Source organism: Scyliorhinus torazame, chromosome 6 (genome assembly GCF_047496885.1).
Source record: "Scyliorhinus torazame isolate Kashiwa2021f chromosome 6, sScyTor2.1, whole genome shotgun sequence".
NCBI lineage: Eukaryota > Metazoa > Chordata > Chondrichthyes > Carcharhiniformes > Scyliorhinidae > Scyliorhinus > Scyliorhinus torazame.
In genome coordinates this window covers 180,310,276-180,322,884 of record NC_092712.1, presented here as the reverse complement: position 1 = coordinate 180,322,884, position 12,609 = coordinate 180,310,276, and the positions used below count along the sequence as shown (strand labels likewise).

Genomic DNA, 12,609 nt, shown 5'->3' with positions numbered 1-12,609 from the left:
ACTAATATAAACAAGCACTAAAAGTTCAGATTTTTCATTGTAGACAGATGGTTCTTTTCCTGATATCAGGAAGTGTCAGATATATCAGTTGGCTTCAGATTGATGGAGAATATCCAAGCCCAATAACACAACTGAGAAGGATGGCAGTGCAGTTTGAGATTTTCCGATGATATATGAGTTGCAGAGAGGCGAGTTGAACCCGTCACCCTCCACGCACGCATTCTGTCACTTAAATCTTGTGTAGAAACACCTCAGAATCTATCAAGACCTGCAGTAGTAATGTTGCCTCACAGCTAAAAAAAACACAACCCATCAGAATTTTTAACCAGGTGATCTGCTATTTTGTTTTGTTTTTTATTTTCTGCATGTTTTATTCTTTGTGAAGATCTATGTATGGCATTTGAAATGGATATCTGGTACGCTTTGAACAATATAAGGTGAATTTTCATGCTTTCAGTTTACAGTAACATACAATATGATATAAGTTCAACTTTGACATTGCTTCCTCCTTTGTTTTCATTTTACTTTGATCATGCTTCTTCCATGTTTAACATTTTTACAAAGAACCAAAGCAAAGCCTAATGTTATACACTGTAACAAATACATAGCAGCTTAACACAATAAGACACCAATCTCAGGATTTGAGTGAAATTCATTGGACACTCAGCTTGCAAACCCATATTCATCCATGGCAGAATATAATGTGGCCTTCTATCTGCACATTATCTGAATATTGAACCATAATATTGCCATCATGCATTCCCCCCAGCATGATTATTCAAAACCGAGTCACTGCATCAATACATAGTCAACACTACCAGCTAAAATAAATAATTGTCTATTGTGAGGAGACTTCACAGTCAATCTATCCTGCTGCAATTATCCATATGGAACAGGATATAAAATGTGTATTTTCACTTTTTTTTCAATTGCGAGCATGGAACTCATGGCATATCTACGCTATTTATTTGTTTATTTATTTTTTATTCCTCCCTTCTCTGCTGAAGTCATTGACTGAATATGTGAGTATGGTTTCCCAGCTGTTGGCTTCATTTCAGTCTTTTATCCAAGCAGCCATTATTCATGCAGGAGCCTTGACAATGAGTGTCAACAGGCTGTCAACTATGAGGGATGTCACAGCCAAACCTGGTCCTACGTTCACCTGGCGTTTACATATGCACATTTCTAGTGGGAGACTAAATTGCAACCAGGAGTGGAATCCCTGGCCAATATTCCGCTGCTTATCCCAACTGCTTTAAAGCAAATTGTAGCATGCCTTCTGCTACACTGGCTGAGATCAGCTAAATCACCACAGACTGGGATCAAATCTTGAATTTTCCTGATCTTTATGGCTCAGTTTATTGATGAGATGAACTTGCTGAACCATTGGACCAACAGCACGCCTGTTCGAGCATCCGGTGTTTTTTATTGTGTGTGTTTATTTTATATATATATATACATTTATTATGTATATAAAGAAATTAATTGATTCAAATTAAACAAATACATGGCAGAAATTTATGTTTATTGATGTATACATCTGGGAAACCTTTGTACATTGCATGGGGACTTGCACACTGTGTGGATTCATTTATTTGATATACACTATATCAGCATGAAACACACCAAAGAAATCTGTGTTTTGATTAATCAGTTTTGTGAGGGAGGGTTCATAGACAAGTCATATGGTTTGTTGGCTTCATCTTGTGAAATTTGATTGAAGATTCATATTTTTTCATTTTGTTCACATATGGGTTTAATTCACTCTGTGAGCTATTTTTAGCACACTAGTTGGCATAAATTCCTGTCTGCACGAGTTTATCACAGAAGTTAACCTGTAACATTTGTGTTAAAATAGCACTGTTAGTAACTTATGTGAATGTGTTAATGGGTACATTAAGAACAGCGCGCACATAGGAAGTATTGGCCTCATAGACAGTAAATACAAAAGAAACATTATTTGCCCAATGGCTTTCACATGCTATAATTTGCAGATCATCATAGATTAAATCAAATTATCCTGGAGCAAATGGGAAGAGCTATTCCTTTCATCAAGATTTTACGATTAACTACAATGTTCTTTTTATCTGGATACTACTGCTAAGTTAATTACAATTATTTCTATGCACTTACTGCAAGCCCAAACCAATATTGAATTGAAAATCTAAAAGAGCCAATGTGGTCTATTTGAAGGGTTGAATGGCTCCTATTTGAATGACTCCTTAAAAATGAAGAATTTGTATTTTTACAGTACATAATCATGGGTCAAGACATCTCAAAGTCGTTCATCGATTACATTTTGATGTGCAGTTTGCTGTTATGCAGGAAAAATACATTAGCCAATTTTCACAAAACATAAATGATGAGTATCTTTTTCAGGAAAGAAATTAATATTGGCCAGGGAAAAACAAGAGGCATGTGCTCTTCTTGAAATATCAGTAAATCTGGGAGCCAGCCAAGGGCAAACCGCCTGGTAAAGGGAGGAGCACCAATCCCCTCAACTCCCCTCCCCCAAGCCCCCGGGTGGAAAAGCCCATAACAACCGGCAAACCAACAAAACCAGCCAAGGGACCAAGAGCCCAGCTGGAAAGGGTCCAAACAAATAAAACAAAATAGAACAAGACCCCAAAGAAACACCTAAAGCATGGAGCGGGGGGTTGGAGGAGAGAGGGGGTCGGGCCAATCGACAGGGGAGAAGAGGGGAGGGGAGGGAAAGACAGATACATATGTAAATAGATGCCAATTACCTTTTGTAAAATATGTATTCCAATAAAATACCTTAAAATAACAAAAAAGGGGGGTTAAGGAGTAGGGGTTATGGGGGAAAATTCCAATGTTGAGCTCTTGTAAATTTTATCTGATCCCACATCTTTGTTTATTGTATGGTATATAAAATGAAAAACTTCAATAAAAATATTTGAAAAAGAGAAAAAGCAAAATTAAAAATCTGCACTGCCAATAAAAAAAAATCAGCAAATCTTTGACATCATTCACCCATTGGGCTGGGTTTTATGGCCTCCCTTGGGAGGAGGTTGGCTAGGTGTTGAGTGGGGGGGGGGGGGTTTCCAGTAAAATGCCATGGGCATTGTGTCTGCTGCCCAGCCATCTAGCCTCGCATCTGCTGCATTTTACCTGTAAGGGGAGAGGGGGGGGCGGGGGGGGTGCAATGGGAGACTCATCCTTCCCTGGACAGTTGAGGCACTTAAGGGGCCAATTAAGAGCCAGCTAAGGACCTCATCCCTTTGCTGCTGGGATTTAGCCAGGTACGGTAGATTCCACACCAAGTGTTGTCCAGCAGGCTTCACTGCACAGGCTGATACTTCCTTAGCAGGCCCCCAGGCCACAACAGAGATACCCACCAAGGTTTTACACCCCCATGTTTCCCATATTTCCCTGCCACCCTCTGCCCGGTCCTCCCATCCACCCTACCCTCTCTCACAGGGGCCTACCAGCCTTCCCTAGCAAAACTCCAGCTCCACTTAACTTTCACTTTGGCTCCATGGCCTCTGACTTTAGGGAACTAGATATCGTTGCAGCAGTTGCTACTGCTCCTGATAGCACTGCTGGGACTAGAAAGCTGCTCACCATTTGAGTGACCAGCATCTCTTTGAAGCGGGATGATGATAGAGACAGTCCACGGCTATTAACCCCTGTTGGGACAACCTGATGGAGCGAGGTGTCTTGTCCCTGACTGTTTCACAATGGTGCAGACTCGAGTGCAATAAGCAATTACGTGGTTTGACCCTTGGGAGGTGGTGGGGGGGGGGGGGGTTGCGGTGGAATGCTGAGGGTAGCTGAGCAGTCAAACGCAGGATGACCATGTTATTTGAGGGTTTAGATGGGCAAGGGAAGCACCACTTTGCTGACAGTCTCCGTCTCTCCCCCTCACCCCATACAGAAATTACATTTGGAACTCAGTCTGCCATGCTGCCTATCTACCTGGCCGTTGCTGCCGTCACGGGTGCACTGTGGTGAGAGCGCCAGTGCCAGCCGAGAGAAGATGCTGCACAACAGGAGCCTGCCCCAGAACAACAGGGGCCAGCCAGTGAAGCTCAACTGTCAGCCATCCACCAGACCGAGGAGGTGATACGAAGGGGGGGCCATATCAGGACACGTTTCTAACATCAGTGCTCGACCTTCAAAGAGCTGCCAGACCACGTGTGCCGCTATTGACTCTGTCTCACCAAGGATACCGTGCGTCACTTGTGCCAGATGGTGGCGGACCTGGCATCGCGAGGACTTGAAGGAGGACACCCACTCCCAGTAGCTACCCTCAACTTCTTTGCCCCGACTTGTTCCTGGCTCGAGTGGGGACATGTCTGGGGCATCCGAGATGTCTTGGATGTCCTCTGTGCCCTGGCAGCTATCTACATCCACTGTCGCCAGGACCAGACCCTCCAGGATGCCTGGGCTACTGGATATGCTGCCACCATTGGCATGCCCCAGGTCCAAAGAGTTATTAATAGCACTTGTGTCGCTCTCAGATCACCGGCTCGAAGGGAGTGCCCTTCATTAACAGGAAGGGGTTCCACTCCCTGAATGTGTAGTTGGTGTGCAATCACCATGCACATCTGTGCACCATACCCGTCAGCGTGCACAACGCATACATCCTGGTGCATTCCGGCATCTGACTTTTTTCCCCAAGTCTTCACCGCGGGCTCCACCCTTTCAGTGTTGGCCTGGGTGCCACGCAATGTGAGCACCATCTCCTGTGCCCAAAGGCGATTGGACTCCTTCAGTTGTACTTGTAAATGCTGGACTGTTGCTGACACTCCCTGCTGTAAAGTCTGGCTCTGAATCTGCACCTGCATCTGTGATGCGATAACCTTATCCAGAGCCGCGATATCTATCATGGGAGCTGTTCTCTGGGATTGGCCAGCCCTCCGACCGGCCACTCCCTCTGGAGTCCCTGTCTCCACCTGATGTGCTGCAGCATGTGTGTGGTACTCAGCAGAGGGTGACAGGAGCCTGACTGCTAACATGTCCCACCGAGATGATAGTCTCTGCTCCGGTGGGTGGTTCTGGTGAAAACAGTGCTGTGACATCAGTGTCTTCCCCGAAGGTCTGTTCCAGGGTGTTCTGAGGGTCCAGAGGGGGAGTTATGACCCTGAAAGGCCCGGTCCCATCTGATGGATATTGAAGAAGGCAAAGGACATACGGTCAGCTCTTGGGAAGGACTGGGCTGTGGGAGATGAACGGCTCACTTGAGACAGGACATCTGGATAAAGCTGCATTGGACTCTCACTTCTTCGGCCACTGCTCGCTCTTCGTCCTCCCCCATGGGTTCCATGGCCCTTTCTTCAAAGGAGGAGTGGATACATATCTCAGGCATGCCCCTGTCCGTCTTCTGAGGCTCCCTTCGATTATGGCCCACTTTATCCTTTGGGACACAGAAAGGGCATCGGGAGATGGCACACCAGTTTTGATGGGGGGGGGGAATGTGTGGGCAAGGTGCCTGGCCAAAGAGGCTGAGACATGTGTTGGGGGTTCCTGGGGGGTGGGTTCTGACGGACATGCTAGTACATGGGGAGTGTTACTGGAATTTAACGATTTGGGGGCAGATGTCAGGGGTTAAGGATGTGAGTGATGCCAGGGTTACACAGATGGTAACTCACCTGAGCTGCTCGAAGGAGGTTGTTCATCTTCTTCTTGAAGTGCATACCGGACCTCTTGGTGATGTTGCCAGCACTCACTGCATCTGCCACCTCCGAGCAGCTGGATGTTGTCTCCACCCCTCCCAGGGGGAGAGGGTATTCCTCCTCTCCACAATGGCATTCAACATCCTGTGGATGTCTGCATTAAGGAAGCATGATGCAGCTCTTCTTGCAGCCATCTTCTTGACTGGAATGAGTGTCTGGGGTGAGTCGAACACTTAAAAGTTGCTCTAACTTGTCAGGCTCACAATGGGGTTCCCGACCCCAGCGAAGCACTTGCCTTCGGAATCGGGACTTGGGCGGGATGCATGTGGGCAGCATGCTGGCTCATTTGCATGGATGCAATCATGCCACCCCAGCGTTCCTAGCGGTAGCGGGAAAATGTTCTGATTCTCCACTGCCGGCAGCACTTTGGGTGGGATTCTTCGTTTGCTGAAGTACCCCGTATTGCGGAGTATTGCGTATTGCGATAGGGCGGAGAATACCCTCCGACACCAAAATTGTAGTAGGCGTCAGTTTGACGCCAAATCTGGATCATTCGGCACCCCGAAAATGGCATACATGCATCGCTCGTCGCATGCCGTTTAAGTACCGTTAGCATATCATTAGCGGGCCAGACCCTGTATTCTCGGAGGCCTCCGCGATTCACCGATTGGCCGAGTTCCCGACGGCATGGTTCATTTGCGGTTTCAAAAATCGTGAACCTGGCGTCTTGGATGCTGAGCGAGAGAGAGAGAAAGGAGGTAGGACATGGAGATGAGCGTCTGTGGGCTGCCGGCCTGGACACCGGTTGTGCTGGCTGGGGTGGGGGGTCCCCTGCCAGGGCCGCCCTGGTGATGGTTGCAGTTCTGTGGGATGCCCGATGGCCGCATGAGCGGGAGTCGCTTGGAGAGGGGGGAGGAGCTGCAGTAGCAGAGCGTCCAGCAGCAGAACGGGCTGCAGAGGAACGGGCTGCCGAGGAATGGATTGCAGACGGGCAGGGGGCACCCGCACAGGGTGGAGGGCCGGCCGCTCAACAAGCCAAGGAGGAGGCGGCGCATGAGGCCTTATGTATACCAGCAGCGCATGTCATTCAAGGACCTGCCGGACATGGCATGCCATCGGAGACTCCGGCTAAGCAGAGAGACAGTACAACACATCTGCCAGATGATGGAACACCTGGCACCGCGGGGCTATCGGGGAGGACACCCGCTCCTGGTTATTGTCAAGGTGACGGCGCCCTGAACTTCGATGTCACTGGGTACTTCCAGTTGCCGAGTGGGGACCTGTCCGGGACATCACAGACCTTGGCGTGCCATCACGGGGGCCCTATATGCTATCGCCAGGATGCCCCGGGCTCAGGGGGCTATAGACGGGAGGCATGTTGCCCTGCGGGCACCTGCGGATAACAGGCCGCTCTACACCAACCGAAAGGGGTACCACTCAATGAACGTCCAGCTGGTCTGTAACCATCAGCTGTGCATTGTGCACGTCTGTGCCCGATCTTTGAGCAGTGTGCACGACTCCTTCATCCTGGCACACTCAGCGATCCCTGACATGTTCGGGGACAACCCCCCCCCCCCCCAAACCCCTGGCTGAGGGGTTGGCTCCTGGGTGACAGGGGTGACCCGCTGCGGTCGTGGCTGCTAACACCTATCCGAAGTGAAACAGACCGACATGGACACTAGCTGTAACCTGCTACAGGCAGGTCTGGACTGCTCTGGAGGGGCCTCTAGTATGGTGCTGAGAGGGTCACCCACATCGTGGCGGCCTGCTGCATTCTTCATAACATCGCGCAGCAGAGGGACATTTTGCTGGAGGAGTAGGATGAGGAGGAAGGGCAGGACTCGTCCGACGAGGCGGACAGTCAGCAGGACATGGGGCACGGGCAGGCACAGGAGGCTGCATGATGTGTGCGCCAGGGCCAACAAGAATGGGACGCTCTGATTGCGTCCACTTTCACCGATTAGGAGGGAGGGAGTGGAGAGGGGGTTTGGCTAGGCGCATGGACGCCTCATCCCAAACCCACATCCCCTCACTTCCCACCCCGCCAAACCACCCGGTTGCACCCCCCTCCGTTATACATATCTGTGGCGCTACGAACTGGGGGTTGTGGGTTGGCAGTAGCAGTGGATAAAGGATGCGGATGACAACCCGCTCTGCGATGAGCTCTGGTGCTCCGCATCATATGACAACGTCTGACTCAGGCCCACGGTAGCACCTTCCACCTGCGTAATCCCTGCTTGCGAGCTGGCCAGTCCATCACATGGTCCCGTCGAATCGTGGGGTGGGGGTGCTGGGGACGGCTGGAGCACGGGGGGGACATGGACCTCCCACAGGGCCAGCATTGGTCCTCCCCCCACCCGGCCAGCCATGACCAGCCCACCCCCACACTCATCAGACAGAGCACCAAGGCAGGTTGTAATGGTGGGACCGGGGGCGGGATTCTCCAACCCCCCGCCGGGCCGGCGAATCGCCGCCGGGCAGCGTGAATCCCGCCCCGCCGCCGGCTGCCGAATTCTCCGGTGCCGTTTTTTTGGCGGGGGCAGGAATCGCGCCGTGGCGGTCGGGGGCCATTGGCTGCGCAACCCCCCCCCCCCCCCCCCCCCCCCCGGCGATTCTCCACTCTGCGATGGGCCGAGCGGCCGCCCTTCTGGCGTAAATTACACAAGGTTAGTACCGGCGTGCCTGGCTCTGGGGGCGGCCTGCAGAGTCCTCGGGGGGGGGGGGCGCGGGGGTATCTGGCCCGGGGGGGAGGAGGGAGGGGCCATGGTGGCCTGACCTGCGATCGGGGCACGCCGATCTGCAGGCGGGCCTGTGCCGTGGGGGCACTCTTTCACTCTGCGCCAGCCGCTGTAAAGCTCCGCCATGGCCGGCGTGGAGAAGAAATCCCGAGCGCATGTGCCAACTCGCGCCAGCCGGTGGAGGCCCTTCGGCGCCGGAGGACTCCGCACATACCGGGCGGCCCGACGCCGGGGTGGGTCATGCCACTCTTTAGCGTCGGTACGGCCTGACCGCTGGATACTGGAGAATCCCGCCCCAGGTGTTTATTGTTAACAAATATATACAGTCTGTGCACTGGCCCCTATGACTAAACTGTACACTGCACCCGTGCCAATTTAACTGGTGTCTAACTTTCTGGCTTTACGGGCCCTAAGACTACACCTAAGTGGTTCCCCTGATGGTACAGCAGGAGTGGAGGCAACCGAGGCAACCTGCTGTGACTCCTGCCCTGCGACAAGGGACCCCGTTCGTGCGCCTCTCCTGGGGCAACTCTGCCCGGATGGGCCCGGCCGCTGCTCGGGTGTCCCAGGTGGCATGGTGCTGCCCTGTTCTGCCCACTGCCCACCAGATGCACCATGAACAGGAGGGGGGAGTCCGAGGTACTGCAGTGTTTCATCATCTACCCTGTGGGAGTCACCGACACGAGCCCCATCATTCCCTCTTCCCTCGGGGTGCCCAATGGGCCCCAGGCTACTCCATGGGACGGGGCTGCGAGCGGAGTCATCCTCTGTGGCCCCCCCCACCACCGGGGTCAGTCCTGGAGGTCTGCTCTGGTCTCGACCAGGGTCTGCACGCTCGCGGCCATGGAGCACAGGGAGTGGACCAACTCTGTCTGGGACAACACCACATCACACTGTGCCACCACCCTTTGGGTCTATGCTACATAAGCCAACGACTGGGCCACCTCCCTCTGTAACAGGGCCACCTCGCTCTGGGACAGGGCCGCGTCCCTCTGGGACTGGACCACCTCGTCCAGTATCTGCGCCATGCCGGCCAGCGCTTGGGCAATGCCGCCGACGTCCCCAGCCATGGCTGTGACTGGGCCAAGCTGAGGAGCGCCGCTGTAATGTCCAAGTGGCTCTGGCACATGGCTGTCTGTGAGAGGGCAGCTCTGTCCTGGGCCTCGGCCACTGCCTGCACAGAATGCCGCAGGCCTTGGACACGCTGATCCATAACCGAAACCGTCACCCCCAATGCCTCCACCATGGATGCCACCTGTGCGTCGTCGGTCTGGGTGGCACGCATGGCTGGCACCACCCCCTGCTCCTGCATGCGGTTGGACTCCTCCACCTGTGCCTGCAGGGCTGGATGCCCACCCTCATCCCCTCTTGTAGTCCCTGGCTCTCTGATTGCATCTGCACTGTAGTTGGGACTGGATGTTTCAGAAGCTCAGGACCCATCTGGGCGGCAGCTGGAGCCTGGGGCTGGCTCCTTAGGCACTCCTATCTCCCCCTGCTGTACTGGATGAAATGTGTGGTGCGCACCAGATAGTGTCCCAAGGAGCCTCTTCACTAATGTACCCAACCGAGGTGAGAGTCTCTGGAATGGTGGAGAGTGTTGAAGACAACTGTAACCGGAAATCCGTGTCATCCTCCACCCGAGCTCCGGGGTCTCCTGAGTCTTGGGTGGAGGGCTGGTGTTCAGGCTGTTCTCCCCGTCAGTGCTCGGCTGTCTTGGGGGCACTGGCTCTTGCACTGGCTGGGGGCGGGGGACACCGGACGGACCGGCACAATCTCTGGCAAGTCCTGGAAGACGACAACACGTATGATTAGACAGCGGGCCGGGAGAGGTGAGTAGGTGGGGTTATTGGGGGGTTTGGTGGTGGAGGGTGAGGGTGGTGGTGGGGGTTGGTGGTGGAGGGTAAGGGTGGTGTAGAAGTGGGGGGTGTGGGGGTGCAACATGAACCTCATTGAACCTTTATACGTACATTGTTCTATTCGGTGCTATCCAAGAGCTCCGTTCTTCGTGCAAGTTAACTAGTCAAACTTTAAAAGCTTTCCATTGGCTGTGAGGATCTACAAGATATTCTGAGGATGTGGAAGGTAGTATAACTACTTCCTTAATATTTTGATATGATACCATCGAATAGAGGAGAGGGTGACAATACTGGGTAGTACACTGAAATAAAAACAGAACATGCTGGAAATTCTCTGCAGATCTGGCAGCATCTGTGGAGAGAGAAACAGAACTAACGTTTCAAAATGGTGACCTTTCATCAGAATACCTGAGACTGATGAAAGGTCACTGATCTGAAGTGTCAACACTGCTTCGCTCTCCATAGGTGTTGTCAGACCCTGCTGAATATTTCCAGCAATTTCTGCATTTATTCCAGATTCCCAGCATCCACCGTATTTTAATTTTGAGCTTGCACACTTTCCTTCTGTTTCTGTGACTGGCATCATTACCACCACAGCCTGCTGACAGAGAAGTATTAGTATTTTTCTCTACCAAGTACGAGGAGCCTGTATGAAATAAGTTTCATCAGTCAACACAGTTCCCAGTAATCCTGAATAGAACAAAAATGGACAACAGTTAGCACAAGTTAACTGGACAACTTCGATAGAGATCATGGGTGAGATTCTCCGACCCCCCCGCCGGGTCGGAGAATCGCCGGGGGCTGGCGTGAATCCCGCCCCCGCCGGTTGCCGAAGTCTCCGGCACTGGAGATTCGGCGGGGGCGGGTATCGCGCCACGCCGGTTGGCGGGCCCCCCCGCTCGATTCTCCGGCCCGGATGGGCTGAAGTCCCGCCGCTAAAATGCCTGTTCCGCCGGCGTAAATTAAACCACCTACCTTACCGGCGGGACAAGGCAGCGCGGGCGGGCTCCGGGGTCCTGGGGGGGGGGCGCGGGGCGATCTGGCCCCGGGGGGTGCCCCCACCGATCTGCGGGCGGGCCTGTGCCGCGGGGGCACTCTTTCCCTTCCGCCTCCGCCACGGTCTCCACCATGGCGGAGGTGGAAGACACTCCCTCCACTGCGCATGCGCGGGAATGCCGTCAGCGGCCGCTGACGCTCCTGCGCATGCGCCGCCCGGAGATGTCATTTCCGCGCCAGCTGGCGGGGCACCAAAGGCCTTTTCCGCCAGCTGGCGGGGCGGAAATTCGTCCGGCGCCGACCTAGCCCCTCAATGTTGAGGCTTGGCCCCCAAAGATGCGGAGCATTCCGCACCTTTGGGGCGGCGCAATGCCCGCCTGATTTGCGCCGTTTTGGGCGCCAGTCAGCGGACATCGCGCCGTGTCCGGAGAATTTCGCCCCATTAGTTTGACTGTCGGGAGAAAGCACACATTGAGACTAATAGCTGGGGTGCATTCTTGAGTAAGTGGTTGGTGGTTTTTACTTTTTGTAAGAATCTTTATGGGTAAAGCGCATGGGATTACTAAAAGACTGCTTCTTCACAGAATGTTATCCTGAGGACTGGGAAATGTTTAATCAACTAACTCAATGGAGAATTTAGTGAAAGAGAAAAAATGTTGGTACACTGTGCAAAACACCATTAGACTTGATGTTGCAGTAAGAAATAATAAAAAGTATATCCCATATTTTAAACATGATGTGGAGATGCCGGCGTTGGACTGGGGTGAGCACAGTACGAAGTCTTACAACACCAGGTTAAAGTCCAACAGGTTTGTTTCGATGTCACTAGCTTTCGGAGCGCTGCTCCTTGAGGAAGGTCACCTGAGGAAGGAGCAGCGCTCCGAAAGCTAGTGACATCGAAACAAACCTGTTGGACTTTAACCTGGTGTGTAAGACTTCGTACCATATTTTAAAGACATGGAAAATTGAGGAAATGTAAAAATGAAATGTTTAACAATATCTTGAAGAGTTTTGTTCGGACCAGTTGAGCCAGGTGAGCTGGAACTGGCTCCCATCTATTCAGCCTGCTTGGCTGGTCAAAACAAAGGTTTACGGGGCGGCATGTGGCACAGTGGTTAGCACTGGAACTGCGGCGCTGAGGACCCAGGTTCGAATCCTGGCTCTGGGTCACTGGCCGTGTGGAGTTTGCACATTCTCCCCATGTCTGCGTGGTTTTCACCCCCACAACCCAAAAACGTGCAGGTGAGGTTGATTACCCATGCTAAATTGCCCCTTAATTGGGAAAAAATAATTGGGTACTCTAAAATTTATATTAAAAAAAACAAAGGTTTATGTTTCTTTTTTTGAGGGCATGCCTTTTTCAAATTTAAATGTATTTAA

General features: G+C 52.2%; 1 long non-coding RNA gene across 1 annotated transcript in view; it reads right to left on the bottom strand.

Moving 5' to 3' along the window:
* Positions 1-1,513: 1,513 nt before the first annotated feature.
* LOC140425754 (uncharacterized) overlaps positions 1,514-12,609 on the bottom strand; it is a 186,639-nt gene continuing 175,543 nt past the window's right edge. Inside the window, exon 5 of the long non-coding RNA XR_011947982.1 lies at positions 1,514-1,835. This is a non-coding gene — a long non-coding RNA (uncharacterized lncRNA). The remainder of the gene's footprint in view (positions 1,836-12,609) is intronic.